This window comes from Cyrtonyx montezumae, unplaced genomic scaffold (assembly GCF_038088225.1).
Source record: "Cyrtonyx montezumae isolate F1298 unplaced genomic scaffold, pur_monq_1.0 scaffold_29, whole genome shotgun sequence".
In the NCBI taxonomy this organism is placed as follows: Eukaryota; Metazoa; Chordata; class Aves; order Galliformes; family Odontophoridae; genus Cyrtonyx; species Cyrtonyx montezumae.
This window is the reverse complement of record NW_027072033.1, coordinates 4,301,651-4,307,650: the sequence shown is the minus strand read 5'-3', so window position 1 is coordinate 4,307,650 and position 6,000 is coordinate 4,301,651.

Below are 6,000 nucleotides of genomic sequence, written 5' to 3'. Positions count from 1 at the left end.
TCTGCTTGTAACCTTCAACATAATTATATTCTTCTTTTTCCATCATCATCTCTGCACCAGGCTGGCTAGCCTGAAGCTTTATGCTTCTGACAGTGGTAGAGTTTTAAGTAATCTGGGAAAAGATTCCTAACCCTTTATTCAAGGGTTACTCACCAACTGTATCTCACAAAATGTAACTCTTCTCCAGAGCCTTGTTCAGTTCTTAGGAACACTAAGTACATAGAAGGACTCCATCTTTGTTGTGAGTGCCAAAGGCCTGGCTGCTTTAAGCATGAGTGCAGCACAAGGGAAACATTAGCTTGCTATAGCTTACCCATATAGAAATTAAAAGTAAAAAGAGCTCATGATATGATCTTTACTTTGACCATACTAAAGTTTCAAAAATAACTTCAGGATCCCCAAAAATTATGTTTAGTTTTGTTGATGAAGGAATAGAGGCTAGAAAAATGGTAATACTGTTATCTACTCTTCAGTGTCTGCTTTATAATACAAATAGTAGTTGTCCTGCTGCTGAAAGGCATCTCTTTAGGGATCAGCTAAAAACACCTCAGTCTTCCCATTCAATTTTGTTGGAGTGGTTCACACATATGGTCCCTTATATTTTTGACTGCTAAAACCTTAGATGCTCCAAGTTGTATCACATAGGACGAATACTCAAATGTGGCCCCTGCCAGGTATTTTCATAGTAGCATTTGATACAGCTACGGAAAAATCACCCACTCAATTTGGCTTTTTGACAGCACCATATCAATGGCCATATAGCTATGCAAGAATTAAGATTCTATTTGATACTCATTATCCTTTTATACACAGCAGATAAGACATAAAACTGTTAGAGAGGACAGTAAAAATGGTGAAGGGCCTAGAGGGTAAGATATGAGGAGTGCCTGAGGTCCCTTGGTATATTCAGCCTAGAGCAGAGGAGCTGAGGGAAGGCCTGATGGTGGCTGTAGCTGCTCATGAGGGGAGCAGAGGGGCAGCTCTGAGTTCTGCTCTCTGCTGACAGCAGAAGGGAAGGGCAGGGAGTGGTCTTAGTGGTCAAGTGGCAGTCACAGAGAGGTTCACCACTGAGAGTGGACAGGCTACCAGGAAAATAGACAAAGTCCCAAGCTGCCAGAATTCAAGAAATGCTTGGAGAAAGCTTATAGAAATAGTTTGAACTTTGGGTGGACCTGTTGTTGGACTTCTTGATGCTTGTGAGTCCTTTTCAACTCAGGATATTCTGTGTCTTTATGATTGAGTAGAGGAAACTGTACACCTCTTTTTCTTCTGATGATAGCTTTCTTGAGGGAGGAAATCAATTGTGCTATGTTTAAGAATGATAAACCGATACCTGCACATACAAGTGTAGGCCAGTGTAGTCTGCTAGAAAGGGTCCCTACAGTAATAAACTGTTATCTTTTCATTTTCCTTTTTCTCTTAGAACATGCTATCCTTATGAGTTACTTTGTGTATCATCCTTGGACTTCCCTCAAAGTTTTACATCTTGTTGGCAGTTCACCATTCTTTTGTCAAGTCAAAAATATTCTCCTGATTAGTTTTCTGTAATAGTTCTGTAAGTTTTCTGTAGGTTTTCTCTTTAAGCATCATGCTGTCAACTTCTTAATATGAAAGAGTGTCCACATAAACTTCTATTTTTCAGCAGTGTTGAAAAAATAGAGGACATAATCTTTGCAGCTAGATATTCAAATTTGGGGAAAGCTGCTTAATGTCATAAGTAACAAACAAAATCTATGAAATATGTACTCATACTGAGTACCTCTATGAATGTGAGTTTACCACCTTTGGTGATTAGCCCACTGTTCTCTGAAACTATCAATGAAGTGGCCATCATAGCCTCTGTTATAGCATAAATGAAACTGGAATGCCATCAAATATGTGTCCATAAACAACTGAATAAAATCCACAAAACAGAATAACACAGAAACACAGAATTGTTGGGGTTGGAAGGGACCTCTAGAGATCATCTAGTCCAACCCTCTGCCAAAGCAGCTCCCTAGACCAGGTCGCACTGGTAGGCATCCAGGTGGGTCTTGAATATCTCCAGAGAAGGAGACTCCACCACCTCTCTGTGCAGCCTGTGCCAGTGCTCCATCACCCTCACTGTGAAGAAAACACATGTTCTTTTGTACAGACTTACTTTCTACCCCTTCTTATCCATCCCAAAGGGCATCTGGTGCTGATTCCATGACATGTAATATACAAAAGCTGCTCCATAAATAATGCCTTCTATTTTATTATGTTGGCTCACAATGTCAGATGCAGATGCTGCTGGTATAGCCATGGAGTTTGAAACTTTCCACCAATATTCCATTACATTTTGGTGCTATGAGACAGATGGCAGCAGAACGGTAGTCTGGCAGAATGACATTTGTCATGAAAGTGCATATGAAGCAAAGATATGGAACACCATCTTGTGGGAAAAATGGAACCCACTGACATTCACTGACACTTTCTGAATCTTTTTGGAGACCAAAAGGTGGGTGTGAGTACAGTGAGATGGTGGGAGGTGCATTTCAGCAGTGGTGACAATGTCATGAAATACAAGCCACATTCCAGATGGCCATGCACATCTGCCACACCACAGAATGAAGAACATCTCCATTAGCTCATCCATGCAAATTGGCTGTTAGTGGTAGGTAGGCTGGAAAATACTGTTTTGTAGCTGAGAATTTGCTGCATCAAGTAGTGTTATTGTACTCTTTGCATCTGTTGTAGTTTCCTTGGTAATAAATAGGAGGAATTACTATTGGAGTGGCCTGTATAGCTTGAGTCATATGTTGCAGTTTCCTGCATACATTCCATGTTACTGATAATACAGCCTTATTCTTTAGATTTTGGATCATAAGCATAAGAGAATGGTGCTTGCTTATATTACAACTCCATTTACAGCATTATGTATTTTCAGCTTCTACATTTGTACTCATTTTCTACATAAGCTTTACGCTTCTCAGAAAAGTTGTAGCTGAACAATCAGTTTGGTGATTTTAATAGCCATGGCCTTGTGACTCTCTGTAAGCATTCCCCAAACCTGGACAACAGCCTGCAGCTAGGGCACAACCACATCCTTGTCCTCAAGCTAGATAAGACAAGCAGAGCTGACAATATTTACAGTTACAGTCATGGTTGTACAGTGTATGACAATAGCTCACAAAAGTTTCTGACCCTAAATACTTTCCTGACATCCTTCACACCATAATAATTTTAATCAAACATAAGGAGGAAACAGGCCATGGAGTCAGAGAATCATAGAATGGCATGAGTTGGAAGAGACCTCAAGGATCACCCATTTCCAACCCTCCAGCCATGGACAGGGTTGCCAACTACTTAATCAGGAATATCTGAGACTTGTTTGACCTAAAGGTCTGCCAATCTCTTCGCAGCTCAAACAGGAGAATGATGCATAGTCTAACATAAGCAGATCTCAAACAAGGAGATGTCACTTGGTATGACTATGCTGTGCACATGCCAGCACAGATCAACATGTAGATTTTCTGCAATGTTTAACTATTCTATCTGTCGGGTTCATTGTGGCTGTAAGCATTTTGAGGATCACAAAAAAAAACAGACATTGTCGCTGTGTGTTACCCAGAGCAATTAAATAGCTCTGCTTTTTTTTCCCCCTGAAAGTTTGGAGTCTCTGGACTGCAAAATTCTGTGTGCTCCACACCAAGAAGCTTTCACAGTCATGACAGTCAGGTTAAAATAGATCAAAATGAAACTCTCTTACTTTTCAGGAAAGTGCTGGTGTAATCTAATATTCTTACAGGACTGACATACTTTAAATTAACAGTGGAAGAGTTTAAAGTGTCGTGCATACTGACAGTTTCAAGACAAAGTAAAGCATAATCAATATTTGTGAATACAATAAATGAACAAAACTTTGCTCTACGCTCTATGCAAATGTTTCATAAACTTCATAAAGTTCTAAGTGATCTACATCAACCTAAATCAACTCTTCTGAACATTCCCTAGCCCCAAACCTCTGCATCAGGTAGTCCTACTGACACCAGGCAGTCTGGTACCTCCTCTGTCATCCTTGCTATACTGTGATGGAAGTGGGATTTAAGTTTGTCTCTTAAACGTCCCTTCATTTAGCTTTCCTAATTATCATTCTTTGCTCTTTAACAGTTTCAATTCCTCACTTTTACCACTCTGCAAATCAATACCCCAAGTCTAAAAGCCCCACAGCTTTTTTATCACCACCATTCTACCTTCTACTCCTCTGTGCCCAAAAATAATCTTGGCCTTTGAATGCTAAAGTCATTTGTTTACTGTTCCATCCACACAAAAACAAAAATCCTCACTCAGCTGTGTTATTTAATAGCCTTGTTTGCTATTTTGTATTTTGCTTCAATATCCTTTGAACAATACCCACAGCCTTATCAACACAGCTGGCACCTGTAGGATGACATCCCTGACTTTTGACAGCTTCTGTCATCATGCCACTGCCTGCCCTTCCATCAGCAGCAGGCTGCTGGCTGCTCCTACCTACTAGACATCAAATCATACTCCTTAAGCTCTGTCAAACCACTGCTCTTACAGATCCTCTTGCTCTTTCTGCAGTAGCTGTAGTCTCTGAGAACATGGATCAGTAGACTGTGTCCTAAAGCCTTTGCCTTGTTGCTTTTGCAGCAATCCAATCTAATAGGACAACCATATTCAGTTCTCAGACTCTTGTAACATTGATGTAAGGATGTGGAAATGCTTATAGCACCAGACTGCTACCCATAAGGTGTTGCATATAGATGTAAATCCCCTGCAGATATATGAAGTGAGCTCTGCCGACCAGCTCTGTCTGTGGTGACAATGACCTCAAAATCCATTTTGTGGTTCGTGGTCCTGCTCTTCTAACGTGACTGTTTTTTTAGGGAGTTGGCCTTAAGGTCTTGTCCTTATTGCTCCTGACTGCATGCTGTTCTGAAGCTGGCATTTTGATCTTATTTTCCATTTCTGCATACACTGTAACCTGTTTTTTGCAACACCATGCAAACTGTTTTCCCTGTCCAAATGATGCTATACAGTCAGTATTTTGGGCTGAGCCATGGCATGGGGGCTTCACCATTCAGTTCAAAGGACTGGTTCCTACTTCTTATGTGATGGAGTCTTCTCTGTGGGCCCCTTGGTGAGATTCATAGGAGGGGCCTCAGCCCTTAGACCCATTCCCCACCCTTCCGGCTCTCTTCAGTCCTTTTGGAGTCATCCCCCCATCCAGGCATGCTGGTCTTGTTCTGCAGCCTGGTCAAGGTTGAAACCCTGACTGGATGTTTTACATCCATTTAATTACTTACTATTCACCTTTAATCTTTAATTATTATTTGTCTTAGCTTTTATTAAAGAATGCCTTACCCATGTTATAGTTATGTTTTCATGGATTATCTACATATTTAACTTTCTATATTTTCTAATGCATTTTATATGTATAAACTAGTACATTTATATGTAAATAAATTTAAAAATCTATTAGTATGTTCATTTTTAAATATATATATTTCTAAATCTGCATATATTATTCATACATATACATGTTTTTAAATGTGAGTACTTTCTCAGGGCTGCCTTAGAACTTGGGATATGACGGCATCGAGAAATGGCTTTCAGCCAATCCTGCTGCAATACGAAAATATATGGGTTGCTATGTTTAACTAGATATGCCATAAAATGTATAAAAGCACATGATTTTCCTGTAACTGTTCAGGTACTTTCAGGTCCCTTTACATCTTGTACTGTACATATTCCTAGCTTCTGGAATTAGGTGCTGATTTTGTGGAACTTGCCAGATACACAAGTGCCCGCACCTTCGTTGTTTTTTTTTTAATCTCTTATTATTCATTTTTTTACAAGTTTGGAACAAGGAGGAAAAAAAGAAAAAGCTGATGTGAATAAGCAAATAACATATCTCCCAAATGTTCTGTAGCCTGAGGAAAAAAAAATGGGGTGTATATATTGAAACTGCCTTTAGGCAGCTCCGAGTTTTAGGATTGGCACTTATATAACTGA